General features: G+C 42.4%; 1 long non-coding RNA gene and 1 other non-coding gene across 2 annotated transcripts in view; both read right to left on the bottom strand.

Annotated features, from left to right (window-relative positions):
* The window catches only part of LOC115030602, a 206,329-nt gene that overhangs the window by 86,470 nt on the left and 100,009 nt on the right, over positions 1-19,850 (bottom strand). The window lies entirely within an intron of this gene.
* On the bottom strand, positions 16,978-17,083 carry LOC115030694. The gene has a single exon (XR_003836296.1). It is a non-coding gene; the product is annotated as a U6 spliceosomal RNA (small nuclear RNA).

Below are 19,850 nucleotides of genomic sequence, written 5' to 3' on the forward strand. Positions count from 1 at the left end.
ATTAGAAATGACTAGTTTTATAGATCCATTTTGTATATTTCTAATTTAAATCTCTATTCTAAATTTATGCAATGTAAGTTTTACTAATGGGTCTTTAATGAAAAAGCACTTTCCAAAATCCTGAAAACCAAAGGATTTAGACTGGTGACAAGGCACCTTTGTCAAGTCATTCTTGGGCATACATTTTAGTTAGTTCCTTGTTTTTTGTTTTGGAAGAAGGTTCCTGGAAATTCAGAGCTAAACTTTCTTGTGTCTTTCAGCATATCTCACCATGTTGATCTAGGTTCATATTGAGTAACAAGAAGTTTTTCCGCAAACACGCCAAGAGTTGAAGCTGGTGGGGGAGGTGGTGTGATAAAACGCCCCTTTAATCCCAGCACTTGGGAGGCAGAGGCAGAAGGATTTTTGAGTATGAGGCCAGCCTGGTCTACAGAGTGAGTTCTAGGACAGCCAGGGCTTCACTGAGAAACCCTGTCTCGAAAAAACCACAAAACAAAACAAAACAAACAAAAAACAAAAAAACCAAACTAACCAAACAAACAAACAAACAAAAAAAAACACCCTCCATGGGGACTGGGGACTTACAGGAAACATGCAGCTCGCCCCTCCTCCTTGTGTTCTATCAGGAGAGCAGGATTTTCATTTCAAATACAAGCTTCTAACTTGGAGCACAGCTAAGTTTATAACCTCTGTCCACATTATCATTCAGCTCTGTTATTGTCATGTAACCTCCTCTTTAGGAAAAACCAGTGGACCCTAAAATAAAATGATCGCAAACATGCAAATGAAGGTAGCTGAATTCTCGGGCGTTGGCAGTGTTACTTGAGTTTGAGATGGCCTCAGAAGGGACAATCATAATATTTTTCTGGCTGTCTTGTCTTGATTTATAATTTGAATCTCCATAAATGATAATAGAGAGGGCAATTATCAAAGAAATGGAAAGGGTAATTATCATTAAATTGAAAACACATCACACATCCAACACGATGGATGTCTGAGCTAAAAACAGATTTTGTGGATCTTGCAACTGTTCCAGAGGAGTTTAATGGAAGCAACTTCGTCTCCCACCTCCTCTAATTAGCCAGATGACTTTGGATATATCCTCCCCACCCCCTTTCTCTCCCTTGGATGAGAACACAAGAGCTGTTCATCTAAATAGAGACATGACTTAGGATCTGTGAATTGATGAGACATAAGCAATTGTCTACTTAGTATAAAAAAGAATTTCCTTTATTTTCTCTCTCTCTTTCTCTCTCTCTCTCTTTCTCTCTCTCTCTCTTTGTGTGTGTGTGTGTGTGTAAATTCAGATATGATGAGGCCACAGAGCAGGTGTAGATGTCAGAGAATAACCTCAAGTGTTACCAGTTGCCATCTACCTGGCTTTAAACAAGGTTTTTTGTTTTAACCCTCTGTGGCTTTCTGGGATTCTTCAGACTTAGCTCCCATCACATAAGCCCTGGGATTGTGAGCTATTGTTAACCCGGGTTTTGATGATTTGGATGCAAGGCTTCATACCTGTGGGGCAAGTACCGTACCAGCTGACTGACTCCCCCCGGGGTGGAGTTTTAGTTTTCTTGTCTGTACCTGTGTAATTACGGGGGAATGGGGGCACCCCTTTCATCTCTACCAAATACTGCAATAAATGAGTTTAAGTGAGGCGGCAAGGTTTTTGTTCATGAGCATAAATATCAGACCGGACCCTGGCATTGCCCTAAAAGGCTTTGTCTTAAGTAAATCAAATGAGTTATAATCCGAGCTCCAAGCATTAGTTATCATGTCTCAGAGAATGAAAGAAAAGACACAAGCTTCAGGACACTGCTCAGAGCGAACTGTCAGCTAGATCTGTTCGCTAAGGAAAATGGCGGGGGCAGGGCATCTCCAAACTGAAGAGTACTTTCCTTGGGTTTTTAGATCAGGAGGAACAATTATTGCATGGATTCTGATGTCTGCTAAAGAGACACTTCTTTGTGTAATTTGATCCAATCAGGTGTTAGCAGTGAGTAGCTGGAATTTTCGGTCTCTGAAGGAGTGTTTACTGAGCTGCCGAGGCTCTGGTCTATTGATGTTTTTCATATATGCATCATGATGAAATACTCTGGGAGTCTAGAGATGCCAAGGGAATTTTATAATCATTTTATCTGGCTCTCTGCTTTTCACTCTACAAAGAAGCCCAACATGTGTTAGTGGACAGTGCTTGGGTAGATGGGAGTTGTTTAGTTGAGGGTAAAGGACCATAGGTGATGTCAGCATGTGTCGTTATACTGTGTTACCGAACTGGACATCATGGTAATGGACCAAAAGTGAGACCAATTGTTCAAAAGGAAAAAGGAAAGAAATCTCAATTGCCCGTTTTGGGATGGTTACATGAAATATCGGCGATTTCGGTCTTTCTGTCATCTCATGTCAAATTGCCTCTGTAACTCACCCCCCGAAACAGATCAATACAATTTTACTATGCTCTGTGTGACTCCTGGAGCTACACTCGCCTTGAGCTCGGAAGCCTGAGCTGCGCCTGCTGGTTTGCTTATTGGGGTATTGAATGCAGGTTGTTCTGTCTGCTGGCCTGGGATATGTGACATCCATGCTGGATTCTCTTCTTCTGAGGAGAATTTTCCAGTGGATCATCTGTTTCTTCCCAACATTTATTCTCCCCAGATTCTGTAGCTATATACGAAGTACTTCACTTTCATATTTTGGTGTTTCTGAGTACTGGATTAAGCCAGGACTCACCAGTGAGCTGTAGTGTTTAAACAAACAAACAAACAAACAAACAAAACTTCTATGTAATCTGCCCACCACAGACTTATAGACTCATACATGTATATCTGTAAATTGTTATCTTGAACTGTCTACTCCACTATTATTTTGAAGAATTAATTAACTTGGCCAATAAACATATTTTAAAATATCAAGAACTCCACAATCTCTGAACAGATGAAGAGAACCATTACCAAACATCAGGAGGAGCTTGGGGAATCACGTAGAAGAGGGGAAGGAAAGATTAAAGGAACCAGAGGGGTTGAGAACACCTCAAGAACTAGGGCCACAGAATCAACTAAGCAGGGCTTCCAGGGGCTCACGGAGACTGAAGTGACAATCAGAGAGTCTGTGTGGGTCTGCCCTAGGTCCTCGGCATATACCTTATGGTTGTTACCTTTGTATTCTTATGGGACTCCTACAGTGGGAGTGGGGGTGTCTCTCACTCACTCTTTTGCCTGCTCTTGGACCCTTTCCTCCCACTGGGTTGCCTCATAGAGTCATGATATGAGGGTTTGTGCCTAGTCTTCTTGCATCTTGTTATGCTGTGTGTTCAGTTGAATTTCCTGGGATGCATGCCCGTTTCTGAATGGACAAGGAGGAACAGTGGGTCTGGGGGAGAGGGAAGAGGAGGGGAAACTGTGGCCAGGAAGTATTATAGGAGAGAAAAATAAATGAATTTAAAAAATAAGAGTGAAAAAAAATATAAAAAACTCAAACAACAATAAGACAACAACGGAAAGTAGGTGGGTGTTTTGTTTTGTTTTTACAATTTCCCCCTGTGATCTGAGAACACAGCTCAGCGACACAACCACTTGCTTAGAACTGCGGCTGTAGCTCTGGGTTCAAGACACAACATCGAAAAGAAATAATTCCCCCGAAGTTCTGCGTGGTGTGAAGTTACTGAACTCTCGCCTAGCAGCTGTTATGAAGTGATTTACATTCGGTGCGCCCTCTCCAAGGCTGGGGATTTCCCCTGAATTACAGGAAGTCCCTCTCTCAACATGACATGCACTTCCCTTGATGTCACAATTCCTCTTGATAAGTATCAACATTTATTTTTAACATGGTCCTTAGATCTTATTCAGTATTTGGTTTCCATCCCTGTGTCAGGGACAGATAAAGAAGTAAGGTCAGCTTGTGGGACAGTGCACTCACACATTGAATGTGGCATTAATAAAAACCTAACAATACTGTTTTCATAGTTTTTTAATGTGTCTTGAGATGCCAAAAGAACTTGTGAAAAAACAACAGGAGAAAGAGAGGGGGGAGGGGGAGAAGGAGAGTTCTCCAAAAAGATGCATAAGTGAAAGAAAATTCATGTCAAAAAATTTTATCTGTGATATTTTAGAAAGTTGGTGCATTTTTTTTTACAAGTTATGACCATCCCTTTTCCTACCTTCAGTCCTCCCCAGATTCCACAGCTATGTTGGAAATACCTCTTTTTTTTTTTTTTTTGCTGGCTCTGAGTGTTATGGATTAGATCCCCAGGACTTCCCCACTGAGTTTCAGTGTAAAACCACCACCTCCACCACCACCACCCACCACCACCACCCCAAGTTTTCCAAAGTAGGGAAACAGCTTCTATGCAAAGTGCCCAGCATGAATTTTTAGAAACACAAAGGTGCGTCCGTAAACTCATTTACTTTGACTTGAGCATCTTTTATTATTTCGAGGGATTAGTTATCTTGGCCAATAGACATATTTTAAAATACAAAGAAATGTTCTTTTTGGTTGTTGCTATTGTTGTCAGCACTCAGTTTTCACATGAATCCAACATTACATTTTGGGTTATCTGAGAAGTTGTCAAAATGAACAAACAAACAAAAACCAAAAATCAAAGGACAGTGCACACATCAAGCAACAGGAGAGCTGAAGCCCTGGCTGGCCCACTCTCAGGCCTTTATACTACACTGCAACATCCCTTAACTCTGCTAGTTTTAGAGAGAACGTAGGCCTGTTTCACATGTATTGTGCTTCCTTGGATATTTGTGCTTCCTTATATTGAAGTCTTTCTATGAAAGCTAAGTATACACAGCTCGGTAGTAAAACACTTAATTAGCATGTGCAAGGCCTTGGGCCTGATCAACAACAAACAACTACAAAACAATCTCTCTGTGAGGGCCAATGTTCAAACTTGTGTCCTTGTTGGCTTGGACAGGTATTCTGCCTCTGAAGATGTCTCCAGACCTTGAGCTGTTAAGATCAGATCCTGTTATATTCTATAGCTTAGGCGGTTCCCAAGGTCTCTATCTTCCTCCCTCAGATTCTCAAGTGCTGAGAATATAGGTGTGTGACACAATACCTGTCTTAGCTTCATTTATATGCTCATAGCATATTAATTAACTTTACTCCTGTTTTCCAAAACCAAACACCTCAAATGAGTATTTCCTCCATTCCTATATCCTCTGGAGATATAGTCAACCCACTGTTAGGTCACCAGATATTTACAGTGTGTTTATTACTGTCAGTGTTAGGTAGTCTTCTAATCTGTGGGTGGTGTGTATGTGTGTGTGTGTGTGTGCACACACATTCTATACTTGGGAAGGTTTTCTTTGGGTAGGAAAGGTGATACACATATGGACACACACACATACACACAAAACAACTCTGGTAAGATAGTGAGAAACTCAGTGAAGAAAAATAAAGTAAGAACGGTCTCTAGAAGATACAAGTTAATTTCTATTGCCTACGTACTACATGTGTGAAACACTAGTCTAAGTTCGTCATAAAGAGGAATCGGTAGGGTTCTTAGTATGCTCTTTGAAGTTGGTGCTGCATTCACAGTAGGTAACTTCAGTGAACAGCAGTCTTCTCCCCTGGGTGAGATGTGGAGTTGATTGCTTGCCCTCAATATGGGGTCCTTGTTGACTAGGTTGATGGGTAAGGTCGGGGCAGAGGGAGTAAGACATCTAGTCCTCTTTAAGTTGTCTGACTTTTTCTTCCTGGTCTTGAAGTCCTAAGTGCTAGGTCAGAAGTGAGAAGAGGAACCCCACACTGCAAGAACATTGCAGCAACAGTTGGTGCAAGAGCAGTAAGGCCTTATTCTTGAGATGACATGACTTGGGAAGGCTGATTTGGGTTGCAGTAAATAACACGTCTCAACATGGAAATAGTTTCATGAAGTTTTATAGTTAGAGAACAAAAGCTACATTGGAAATACATTGATAGGAACGTTAGGTAGACAAATTACAGCAAAACAAGCAAGCCTGTGTCCTAGAGCTTTCAGTGTCTGTGGGTAGACTGTGGCAGTCCTTCAGTGGATGCATACTAAAGGCTTCGTTTGCCAGTCACAGGAATATGAGGTAGACACAGATATGGACAGTGAATGACTATTAAGTGTGTAGTCTGGATGTGAAACAGTCCAAATCTTTTCAACCACAACAGTGGTTTTAATCTTCTAGCCTTGTTGACCCTGTAACATGGGTGTGGCTTCTTTCTGAGAACTTCAGTTCCTGTAGAGTCAGATTTAACCTGAACCTTTACCAAGCTCCAGCCAGAGAAGGAACAGCCTGAGGGGTCAGCACCTCAGTCCTCCAGGACAGTGGTGATGAGCTCTGTGTGATCTACCCATCAGACTCCAGCCCACCCTTAGCCAAGTGAGAGACTGGAGGAGTTCTCTTACACACTGCGCCTCTGCGCATTTAGTTGTGCACTGGAGAACAGTTGGAACAACTGCCATGTTCTCTTTACAGATGAACAAGACCAAGGGAAGAAAGGTTAACTGATAAATGTGCCTCTTGGGAGAATCTGACTCTCACCGTGTCAGACTCATGTGCCACCTTAAAGTCTACCCCTGATGCCCTCCCAGTGAGGGTCACTGTCCCAGGCATCCTGGAATCTACTATGCAGTTCTGCCATTCCATCATCAGTGCCCCGCCAGGGTGCTTTTCCACCAAGGGACCTTGCGCTGTCCTTGTCCCAAAGGCATTATGCTGTCTCTGGCCTTTCAGTGGATTGGAATCTTAGGAGACTATGAAGGAGATTGACCCGCACTAATCTATAATCCTTTCATTGTGTTGTAAAATTATGAGAATTATTCAAGTGAAGTAGGAAATTGACTGCCATTTGATTAAATAAAGAGGAAGGAGAACAAAGTAATTTTCTTAAATTGAGGGCAAATAACTGTCACACACACACACACAAAAATCAAATTTCTTGGCATACAAATAGGTCACATCCTTTGTCTACCTGGCATATTTGGGTGGGAAAGGAGTGAGTGGCTGCCTGGCTCTGGATACCCTCACCCAGAGCATCCTTCAGCCAGATGGACCTTCCTTAACACGGAGGGAGATCAAGTCGCTCCCTGCGAGCTCAGTGGGCGTAGTTCCAGAGGGTATTTACCATAAGTTTAGCGATTTCCATTCTGAAGACCTTTTGTGCACAGCAGAGGGACGGCTCTCGGCACAGAGGAAAAGATGGGTGGTGGATGAGGCGTGTCTACCCTCCCCAGGAAACCCCTGATAATCTTGAAACTTCCCCGCCAGACTATTATACAATCCAGGGCCGTTTCCAAGCAGGAAGTATGATGTTCCAAAGACAACTTGACCTCCTGATTGAAAATAGGACTGGGCAAGAGGGTGGGTGGGGGTGGTCTGAGGAGAAAGGAGGAGACTTCAGGCCTGGTGTAAGTCAACCAGATGCACAGACACAAGCATGCAAATTTTGTTAGGAACACACGGTAACCTTTCTCTTATGACAAAAATCCCCATTATTTATTCCCCTTGGAGTGCATGGGTGCGCCGAGTTTCTAAATGTTCTGTTTGAAAAAGTCAACATAACTACAGAAAACAACCTATAAACAAGAGCACCCTGTTTTGTTTCCTGCATCCTCACTGGGGTGGCTCCTCTGATGCCTTGACAGCATCCAGCTTCCAGGAGTAAGCCTCAAGACTGGTTGCTGAGGGCTTTTACGCACAGCTCCTCGGCTGCAGCCCTAATGGTCCCCCAGACCTGTAAGCCCACAATTGCTCTATTGTTTACTTCACAGTCTGAAAAGCCATGGTCCCCATAATCCTAACGGTCATGTTCCCTCAGCAGCAGGTCCCCATCTCTAGTTCCCAGAGGGGCTTCAAATGCAGGCAATAGATTAGCATCTCCATGGCTTGGTGCAGTCTATGGCAAACCTATCTGCAAGGGCCCTTTGAAAAGTGTGGACAAGGCTAAATGATTTGCTCTGAGACAATTGTGTTCTTGAGGTGGAGAGAATTTAGGATAACTTCTGAGGACTGAATGCACTGGCTGAGGGGTAATACAAAGCTGGGGACCTCTTGGCCTCTCTCAGCGTTTTGTTCTGTTTCAAGGGATGGGGGAAGGGGACTTCCAATTGTGTCCTGATGATCAGAACATTGCCTCCATGAGAGCTCAAGAAAGACACATGCCACTACCAATTAACCATCAGCGGGGCGAGGTATTTATCCTTTCTGTCAGATTCTGTGGGAAGCGTGCCTTATTAGCATCGAAGCCCAAAGAAGTAATCCAGCCGTCCACATTTGCTTACCCTCCCAGGAAAAGCAGACAAGAATTCTTGGTTTGCAAACATACATAGGGAGATAAATAATAAATAAACACCTCTTGCTCTTCCTGGTCTCTACTTGAATCCCCAAATTAAAAATCACCCAATGAAATCCTATTTCCTGCCTGGTTCTCTCTGTTTTTTACATTCACAGGAGCTTTTATTTGAAATCCAGCTCCATCAAGGGTCCGGCTGGCTGCTTTGAGTGATCAGGGGCTGCCAATTCCCCGGTTAACCATCTCTGACCCTTCCCTCTGCACTGCACTTCGAGTCAGAGTGGCTGGCCTGGGAGTGAGAGAGTCTCTAGGGCCCATGTTTGTGGCCCCATCAGAAGACACTTCTTGCTTGCTTTCAGCTGGTTCCTGGCATGTATCAGAGGGATCTGTGGTGAGCAGCAACTAGGGACTCACTTTTCATCCACTCAAGTTGTGGTTAGACTTAGTGGCATTTCTTTCTTATCTCAGCCACTAGGAGTCAATCCCCCTGAAAATACATAGTTCTCTTGTTCTCTCTCTCTCTCTCTCTCTCTCTCTCTCTCTCTCTCTCTCTCTCTCTCTCTCCTTTCTTTTGTTCTTTTCTTCTTTCCTCCCTCCCTCCCTTTCTCCCCCTAACTCCCTCTTTCCTTCCTTTCTCTTCTTCTCCCTGAAAGAGATGGCAGAACTCTCAGCCCTCCCTCTTCACCCTTAAGATACAGTCACAGAATTATTGTGTATGTTCTGTAGGTCATTTGGGGACAAACAGGCAAGGGCCAAGTTAAATTATATGTTTTTCTATTAAAGGTCTTAGAAGAGGCTGCTTTCCTGTAACTAAACTGCTGATGTACCTCTTCATTAAAGACTCAGGGATTAAATAATACTGCTACCTTTTTCATATTGAAAAACAAAACAAACAAACAAACAAACAAAAAAACCACAAGCCAAACTTAAAACGGGAAGATTTAGAGTATAATGTTGGCGTTTTGAAAATGTACTAGGAAGATATTAAGTACTAGCATTGTTAAGATAAAAAGAACAGGAACTGGTAAAGATGCCACTTGGTTCTCGTCTTAAGCCAGCATCTAAACGGAGCTTAGCATTTCATGAATCAGTTTGGAAAGCGGAAGAGAACGGTGTAAGGTTGCCACCATCTTACATTGCCCAGTCAGGGTATTTTAGAGACGAGAGCTGAAGCACACCAGCAAAATAGAAGAAAGGGATCGTCATTCCTGAAGTGAGGATGTGTTCACTGGAGTAGGTGGGGCGGAGGGAGGGGAACCATGTCTCTGAATGCCAGAAAGCTTTGTCGGGAACGAGGAATTGTGACTCCCACGCCACTGGCCTCGGGGGAGTGGGGAGGGGGCTTCAGCAGCAGCAGCTTCCTGAAACTCGCCAAGCCCCTTCCCACCTTACAGCATTTGCACCCCAGCGTCTGACTGGAAATGTGTGTCCTGGGACCCCTAAGGAGTTCTCTGCTCCACTCTAACCACAGCGCTGAAAACCCATTCCGGGGCTCCCAGCCCTCCCTTCCCGCGTCTGTGCCTCTCCACCCATCCTGTTCCTTTCTTTTCTTCTTCTCTTTCTCCTTTTCTCCCTTCCACTTGCTCCCTGCTGACTGGGTCTTCTGTAGCCGAGGCTAGCCTGGCTCTGCCGCAGAAGATGCCTTCAGACTTCTAATGGGCCAGCCTCTATATTCTAAGTACTAGAACCGCAGGTATGCACCCTCCACATCCAGATTGCAAGCACTTCATACATGCTAAGCAAGCTCTTCTCCAAACTGAGACACATTCCCAGCCTCTTGCTTTATTTTTCTACAAGGACTTGTTACTGCCCGGAGATATGTGGTCACTGGTTCATACTCTGCCTCTCTGTTTCAGTGTGACGGTGGCCGGCCATGTGCTTTCTGTCTTCTTGTCAGCTTCTCTCTACTGCTACATTTACAGATGTGTGTAATTGCATAATCCTTTCTATTTCATTTTATTGTTGCCAAGAAAATGATTCTGCAGGGCCTGCACTGCTGGGTATACAAAAGCCATTGTCAGCTTTTTCTTAATATATTTATTTTATATATATGAGTGTTTTGTCTGCATCTCTGCCTGTGGAGGACAGAATAAAATGTCCAGTTCTTTGGGACTAGAGTTACAGACTGTTGTGAGTTTGCATGCTAGTGCTGCAAAATGAACTGAGTCCTTGGAAAGAGCAGCCAGTGCTCTTAATTGTTGAACAATAGCTCTAGCCCTGGAAACCACTGTTATCTTTTATATAGATGTATGAAGTGAATATATATCTATATATACACACATACATATATGTGTATATATATGTATACATGTATATACATATATATACACATATACATACATACATACTTATATATGTATGTATATATATATGTATGTACATATATATGTATATATATGTATATTGTGTGTGTGCATTTTGAATTATAAAAACAGTTTTTGAGGAAGAGACTGAAGAAACTGAGGGAGCCTCAGTAGCTCAGCTCAAGGCACAGCAAAGGGAAGTGGATACTTGAGTCTCCTCACTAGAAGTTCTTCCAAGTAGCAGGGCATGCTTTTCGTAGACCATGCAACCAACTGAGCGTTCACAGAAATAGAGCTGATTTAGGGAATGGAGCCATTCCTAACACCAGGGTGGACTGCTGAGAAAGGATGCCTCTCCTCCCTTCTTCCCAAAGTGACCATATTAAAAGAACCGGGCTGATGGCTCACACTGCTGTGACAGACGATACCATGACAAGCGATCAAATTCACATTCCCTTAATCAGGCTTTCTGTGGCACAGGGCTTCACACTCAAGACTCAGCGATCCAGGGAAACCAGGTTTCACAATTGGGCTTGAGAGGATTGTCAGACGGGTTGAGCCGTGTGTCACACTTCCGAGGGGCAGGGACAGCCACTAACAAAACCGTACACAAGTCTGTGGGAACCAGCTGTGCATAAAGAAGTGAGAACAGACAAAAGGAAACGATCAGATGCTTGGACAGAGAGGGGGAGGCCAGCAAGGCTGGGCCGGGGAGATGCCGCTTCATCTCTCTGTGACACATTCCTTCCTCCCAGGTATGGGGCAGAACCTCGCTGTACAATCAGAGAATTAGGTCATGGAATTTCTCTTTGGCCACACGTAGGATGGCAGGGAAAGGTCAGAGCATATTTCTAGTGCCCTGACCTGCCTTGAGGGGAAGAGGCCTTCTGATTTCTGTGAATTGCTTCGGGGAAGGAGAACAGAATGATAGCCCTCAGACAGGAGGGGAGCAAAAGGCCAGAGAGGGACTCTGAGCTTCTTTGAACATCTTTCTCTTTAAAGTACTCAGTATGTGAAAGGTCTACTCACCAGGATATCCCCTTTTGAGCCCCAATACCGTTCTCCTAACCTTGTGGCTTATTGACACCTCTGAAATCCTCTTTGCAGTTTATTCTGAAGCAGACAATGTTTACTGACACACAGAACTCAAGTTTCTCCTAGATAGAAAAGGCAACAGCAGATGCCAGGTGAGGCACAGGGAGCTATTGTTTCTCACAATGATTCACTGAGAAATGATACAGCATAGAAGGTAGACTTGTAGACCAGCCTGACTACCAACAGCAATGGGTCACTATAGAAAACACTGCTTTGAACACACTCTATGAAGAATAGAGTGTTGAAAGCCTAATTTTGGAGCTCTATGGGGTGATTCAGATTTGATGTATTTATTTATTTATTTATTTATTTATTTATTTTTTATTTATTTATTTAAAATTTCCTTGAAAACCCTCTCTTTCTGTCTCTCTGTCTCTGTCTCTCTGTCTCCATCTCTCTGTTTCTCTCTCTTTTTCCTGTGTGTGTGTGTGCTGAACATGTTTAATAGTGTTCATGTGGAAATGTAAGGACAACTTGTGGGTAACCAGTTTTCTCTTTCTACCCTATGCCATTCAGGGTTTGAACTTCAGCTCTCAGGCTTGGCACCAAGTGCCTCTACTGGCTCACCCACTTCTCTGGCCCTTTTGTCTTCTTTTGAGACAGGGTCTCCTACCTGGAATGTGCTACACATCCAGAAGTGACTTTGGACTCTTCATCTTCCCGCCTTTGCCTCCTGAGTGCTAGGACTATGGGTGTGTACATAGCCTGTGGTGTGATTGTAATCGTGGGAATTTAATCCAGGTCTGTCCATGTGGGAGGAAAGCAGGTGCGAGTTGAGTTACAAACGAAAGCCCTTCCCAGGAAACTGGGAATGTGTAGAGTTTTCACTTGTGGGACATATGGGCTAACACGGAGATATTTTTGGAGAAGTGGTACTTGTAGGTATCAGAGTTCAGGGCCTGGCATCCCCAAATCTGACATCTTGGCATGCCAGTCTGCCATGAATATTAAACAATCCCTCTGTCACCGAGCTCCACCCACCCCTGCTGCTGCACTATTTAATGTAAGCTGAATTGAAGCAAAAAAGTTCCCTTACCTTTCTCCCCTGGAACATGGCAGATAGGAATCCTCTGACCTACATCCCCTAAATGGAAGTCCCAAGGCCCCCATGTGCCAAGTCTTCTTTCTCGTATCTGAGGGCAATAAAAATGTGAAGCTGTAGTCTTTGCTTTCTAAGCTCACTAGCTTGTTACGGTTAGGTTGTATCTTCTGTTACCCAGTTGCATTTCCACATGACGACCCACTAGGTTTTGGAAGACTGTCTATGAAAACACAATGGCCTCTTGTTTTTCAGTCTTCATTGTGAGAGCTCCAGCCGGCAGAGGATGTCAAGTAAATAATGTTTTCTCCTGCTTATCTTTTACTAGAGTGTGGTCAGTCATGAATCTTGGACTGGAAGAGAGAAATATATAATCATGTCCTTTACAGATTCTGGGACCTGAAGAATGTATCCACGGTCTGGTACCTGCTCAGAAGACTGCAGAAATGCCAGGCAGAGCTGATAAAAGCCATCTGAAGGGCAATGATTTTTTTTTAAACCAGTGTTCACAAGGTCCGGGTGATTTGCCTGTAGAGATGAAGATGCAGTTCCTCTGGTCTCTTGCTTCTCAAGTTGGGATGAACAGTAGCAAAGCTTTGGTGTGTTTCTTCTTTTCTTGTTACATTGTTTCTTGTTATGGGATGTCAGGTATGAAACTTGTGCTAAGGGAAAGAAATTTGCCCCAGTATGTACACATTAAGCTTAGCGCAGACTTTTCTCTTGTAAACCAGGACCAACATCACCTTTCCTGTCCATTTATGATGCTTAGCAAAGGTTGAAACGAATGGAGGTGGGGGAGGGGACCAAATCCAGAGGGATGGGGACATGAAGAACATGGGACTCCATTGTGCAAACACACACATATGAACTGGGGTTTGTCTTGTCTGTATATGTAATCTCTCTCTCTCTTCCCTCCATCCCTCTCCCCTTCTTCCCCACTCCCTTCTTTCTTTCATTCTTTTATACCTCAGCATAGAACATACGTGGGGAGGGGGGCTGGAGAGCTGGCTCAGCACTTAGGAGCTCTGACTGCTCTTCCAGAGGTCCTGAGTTCAATTCCCAGCAACCACATGGTGGCTCACAACCATCTGTAGTCTGATATGATTCCCTCTTCTGGTGTGTCTGAAGACAGAGACAGTGTACTTACATAATACAAATAAATAAATCTAAACCAAACCCAAAACACCAAACAACCCCCCCCCAAAGAAACCAAAGCATATAGATGGGGGTACATAAGCCCTTGTGAATGAACCCATCCTGTTCTGACAGCCAGATTTCCAGAAACAGAGAATTAAAGGTTTGGGCAGGGCAGGAATCTTCTTAGGGTAATGGTGTACTCACTTGAGGGCAGGCTCATAATGGATCCTCCAGCAATATCAGTTACTAGTGTTGATATTAATTGTTCCCTTTAAAACACCAAACACGAACTAGCAAGATAGGATAGAGAGAGAAAGCACTTGCCCTACAAGTGTCATGGTCTAAGTTACATTCTGGGAATCCATGGTAGAAGGAGAGAACAGACTCCCAATATTTGTCTTCTGGCCTGCAGACATGCATGATTTAAACACACACACACACACACACACACACACACACACTGAGAGAGACAGCGAATGAATGAATGAATGAATGAATGAGTAAATAAATTAACAAACCAAGCATTTGTGGCTGGATATACTTGGTGGCAGTGAGCTTGCCTAGGGTGTGAGAGTCTATGGTTTTCATCTCCACCACGACAACAAATAAACAAACAAGGATCCCCATGTCCAAACAGCTAATTCTAGCATCTCTGAACCGTTGCTACTGCTGTGACACTGAACATTTGGTAACAGGTGAACATAAGGTCATTGGGCTGACTTTTATGATGGTGGATAAAGAATAAAATATTAAACAACTTAAGAAAATCAGGAGACTTAGATTTTTTCAACCATTATCCACTCAAAGGCCAATCTGTCTTATTTTAGTATCTCTAATCAAGAAGATTAAAATCAGAGGGAAAGCTCAATCCTTTTGATATTTGGAATAAAAATGTACATTTATATTTAGAACTACTGGGACACAATGAAAGATAGAGTTGTTTGAGGTAAAAGTGGATTGTGGATAGAGTGGCCAGTGAAAATGCTTCTTAAGTATGCATGTATGACAAAAGGCACAAGGAAGTCTCAAATTGGCTTTTGAGCCACACTGTGGTTTATTGTATTTTACATCAGTTCTAAGAAGACACCCCATGCCATTGTGTCTATTGGAAAATCATTACAGTACAATTAAAAGCAATGCTGTTTCACAGATGCACGTGAGCCCCAGTCTCTGTGTCTCACGCCTGGCCACTTCCTTGAGCCTCTTGTGACTAGGTGCTCTCATGATGGTTGAGAGACCCAGCTGTCGAGAAAACACTCAACAGATGGCAGTTGCACGGATGTGTCACCCTTCTTGGGAGCCCCTGACACCGGATCTGGGGACCTCCATCAGAGCTGGTGTGCAAATGACTCCTTTCAAGTAACGGTGGACTGGAATGTTCAGTGACAAAGTTAATCTCCCTCCAGAAGTGAAGGAAATTGAATTGCCCTTATGAAATGAAGTGTACAATACAATGCTTATGTTGTCCCTTTGAAAACTTTCACATTCTTATATATAAGAGTGTCAGACTAAGAGGAAGGTGACATTTTAGACAATATACTCCTTTCTCTTAAGGATGAGAGCAAAGCTACACTGGTCCTCTTTCTCATTGTGTGAAGCTCTATAAAGATCGGTTTTATATTTCCTTTAAAAAAAAAAAAGAGCAATTTAACCTTGGCCTTGGTAATGACGTGACTTGTTGAATGACATGGTCTGTAATGAAATTACCCTAAGTGGTTTGAGAATTAATTAAGTGGTTTCATTTTACATTGTAGCTGGCATTTTAGCACAAAACACTTAAGCTTCCCTCTTCATTACTGTCCCTGTACATATATGTGTGCGACATTACGTGAAGAGGAGACCTACAGATGGGGATTGTGAAAAGTGTGCTAATCACTGTGGAATTGGGCCTCATTACTCATTACTCAGAATGTGAGGTGTAGTTGGTTTCTGACTCATGTTCCTTCCTGTCAGTCACACAAGGTTTCAGGTGGTAGAGCCTTAGTTCTGTCTAGAGAACATTCTGGTCTGTCTGGGTATGTAATTAAATGACAGGTCAATCTTGAATAATAGGTTTAGGCCACCCTATGTCCTGGAAAAATGTCCTGCATGCACCTGCCTGCTATCGCAATCCCCTTCCAAGGCCTGTAAAAGGTACTGGCTTTCTTTGCTTTGGTCCAAGTATAAATGTCAAATCTTCCAAGCAGGGTGTGTGAGGGTTACTATGTCCTTTAGGGTTACATTTAAATATGCTAAAATTGTTGTTTTTTTCCTTTCTGATGTTATCAAAATTATGTCCTGAGACATATATTTATTCTAAATCATGACCTAAGATTTGCATTTATTCTAAAACTGTGACATTTGTATTTGTCTAGTCATGTAATTACATCTTGGCTTTACGTGTTCCTCTCTAAGGATTTGTCAGTGCATCAAACACCGGAAGGACAAGCTAGAAAAAGACGCACACCTCCCTAGTAAACAAACAAGGGAGCCAGGGCAGAACTCAGCCTGGCATAAATGACATAGTAGCTATTTGGAATGCATTGTGTATTTCTGAGACAAAGGATTCCACTAATTCTAAGAGCTTAGCGCATGTCAAGCATTGTGGGAAGTCCTCTACAGACATCATTAGATGGTATTTTAGCCACGTGTGAGATGGCTGCACATCCGCTAGACCAGTACACTTACAATGCTGTCAAGGCTGATCATATGCCCAAGCCAACTAGGCCGGTCATCTTCCAAACTCCTGCATTTTTTTTTCAGAAGAATTAAGTAACTTCTCCCCTATAAAACTCACTATTACTTTTCTTGTTGTTGTTTTGTTTTCCATACGGGATTTCTCTGTGTAAAGCCTTGGCTGTCCCAGGACAAACTCTGTAGACCAAGCTGACATCAAACTCAGAGATCTGCTGCCTCTGCCTTCCAAAGGCTGGGATTAAAGGTGTGAGACTCCACCTGCTAATATTGCTCTTTCTATGTATATGTTTGTAGAGTTCTGTCATGCTATTGATGGATGTATGGGATAATTAACGATCATTGAAAATATGCATTTTTTTGTATATTGAAAGACATCTTTATATCTTAAATACTAAAATTTCTATTAAAATCTGATAGACAACAAGCTCATGTTCTCTTTTGTTTGTTTGTTTTTGTTTGTTTGTTATGGAACACTTTATTAATATGCAAGTTATCCTTGACAGGGTCCACGATAATCTTCTCTGTGTTGTTTCAATTTTAGTACATGTGTTGTGGCAGTGAAAACATACATATTCTTTTTTGAAAGGTTCAGGAATATTTGTAATAAGTAGGCTGTTATTTGAAAAAATAATACTATGATTTGTAAAGAGTAATTTGATGATTTTCTTTCATGGAAATTACGTGAAAATTCTCCTTCTCACTTAGTGAATGAAAGAAGTGTGTAATTCCAGTGCTAAGAAGATTTTTAGATCCTTTTCCAACAGCCTACAAATAGGAATTACATAACAGGACATGTATTCAAAGGTAATTAGTACATCAAGAGCTAAGCAATTCCAAGGTTGAAGAGGGGACAAGTTAGAAAAGTGAACTAAAATGATTACCCCTCTCTCTGTGTGTATAAGGATGTGGTGTATATTTGTGTGTATATATGTGTGTGGTGTATACTTGTTTGTGTGTGATATATTTGTGTTTGTATGTGTATATGTGATGTGAGTATGTGTGCATTTGTGTTTATGTCATGTGTATGTACATGTGGTGTATGTGTGTATGTGATGTGTATGTGTAGGTGGTGTTCATGCGCATATTTGAGTGTGTGTATGTGATGTGTTTATATGCAGTGTGTGTGTGTTTGTATATATGTGTGTGGTGTGTTGTATGTATATGGAATGTGTATGTATGTTATGTGAGTGTATGTGTGTATGTGATGTGTGTGTGGTATGATGTATGTATATGTACATTTGTGTGTGTGTACTGGGAATCACACATAGGACCTCATACATGAGAGGCTATCTGTCTATCACTAGAGCTACGTACCTGCCTCTGCACACTTACTGCAGCTTTAGGATTTAAGTGGAAGGAAAGCACACAGCTGTGATGCTATTTGGTCCCCTCTGTGTCTTGCCATGATGCTGGTTCAGGACAATGCTGACACTTATGTGGACACGGGACTTTCAGTGGGTCTACACAGCACAGAAGCACAGACAGCTGAGATGAAATCAAGAAGACGAACCTGTTTGGGGGTCAGGCAGTGTAGATCTGAGCCCTGCAGAAAAGGCCACTGAAAAGCTGTGCTAGTGTGCCACCATTTCGTTGCCTAGTGGAAGCAGGTGACAGATTTACTTTGTGGAAGAGTCCTGGAAACAGGATTAGGGGGTCATGACTGGATGGCCTCTGTCCTGAATCGGTATAAACCTCATCTGCAGTTAAGACATTCACATCTGCCCAGCGGGTGGATCAGTCATAAAAGGAAGTGGGCAGACTGTAGGCTTTGCAATGAATCTGTGGTATTAGGTGGACATAATTTAAATGTTTTTTTTTTTTCCTTTTCCTGAAGAATAAACACATAATGGGAGAAAAATGAGGCTCTGAAGGGATTACATATCCCTAAATATTTTATGGCCATGTTAGATGCAACCCTGTGTCTTTCGGCTTTACTTGAGAGGGGGAGTATTTACTCACAATTATTTACTTACCAACTACAAACCCAACAGCCACTCTCTGAGGTTTCCCCGTGTGGTTTCCCTGTTGACCGCTCTGCCCTGGCGGGGCTATCTGCATGTAAAGCCCAAGGTCCTTGAGTGTAAGAAGACCATGTATACCCCGTGCTTTTACCCAGCTGATATTTAATGATTTACCGTTTAATACAGTTCACCTTCCATAGCCCGGAGTTCAAACAGAGGCAGCTGCTATTAGGCATGCAATAATATTGAACTTCCTCCCCACGACCTATGAGAATGTCTTCCTTCGCTTTAGCTACCGAACCATCTGGCCTTTCCCCTATGCCTGGCAACAGACGGAGAGGCACTGTTTACTTCCCATCAATGCAATCTGGGACAGAATGTATAATTATGCTAGCAGAAGATCTTCAAATCAAAATTCCTTGTGTTAGCAGCGATCTGTAGCTCAGGAGGACAAAACAATACACTTTAGCTCATTATCAAAAGAGCAGTGAGAACCTCAGGAAACATGGAAAATGCCCGCTGAGCTGAAATCGATTCAAAGGGTAGAGGTGTCCCCGGTTGCAATCTGCAGGGAAACTTATTCTCTTATAACTTCTATTTGCTTTCTTGAGTGTGGAAGTTTAGGCACTTGAAAAGCTTCCCTTCTCATAGCTCTGGAAGATATTTGACAGACACAGAACTAGAGAGATGAAGAAATTATCTAAGAAAGTAGATTTTCTTTTGAAAAGCCTAAAGCAGGGCTGAATTCATAGTATGCTTTCATAACATTCAAAAAGCTGTGTGCTCAGTCCCCTAGTACTGCAAAAATCTGGTATGTGGTGTATATGTATAATCTCAGCACTCAGGAAACAGATAGGAGGATCAAATGTTTAAGGTCACCCTTGCCTACATAGCCCCTTTGAAGCCAACATGGGCCACATGAGATCCTGGCTTAAAAAGCATTGATATCATTATTACAATACACACAAGCATGTACACACACATGCACACACACACATACACACATACACACACACACACACACACACGAAGAAAGAGACACCAAAACTCAAGTGTAAGATATGTAAAGCTATTGAAGTCTTTCAGAAAGAGAAAAATGACATTTATGTTAACAGATAAAATACATTTTCTATATTTTAATTTATTAGAATGATTGTCAAGTAGTGAAAAATTGAGACAAACTATACCTTTAATACAAAATTTTAAGATTTTAATATCTATAAATTGGGATTTACAGGAATAGGAAAATAATTATGAATTCTCACACTAATTACAAGTCTTCCAGACAACAACTGTTAGGAGTTACTTGCCCTCTAATTTCCTGCTGTGTACAGTGGACCAAAAGCAGGGGTATTTTTTTCCCTAGCCATA

The sequence above is a fragment of the Mus caroli genome, chromosome 3 (genome assembly GCF_900094665.2).
Source record: "Mus caroli chromosome 3, CAROLI_EIJ_v1.1, whole genome shotgun sequence".
In the NCBI taxonomy this organism is placed as follows: domain Eukaryota; kingdom Metazoa; phylum Chordata; class Mammalia; order Rodentia; family Muridae; genus Mus; species Mus caroli.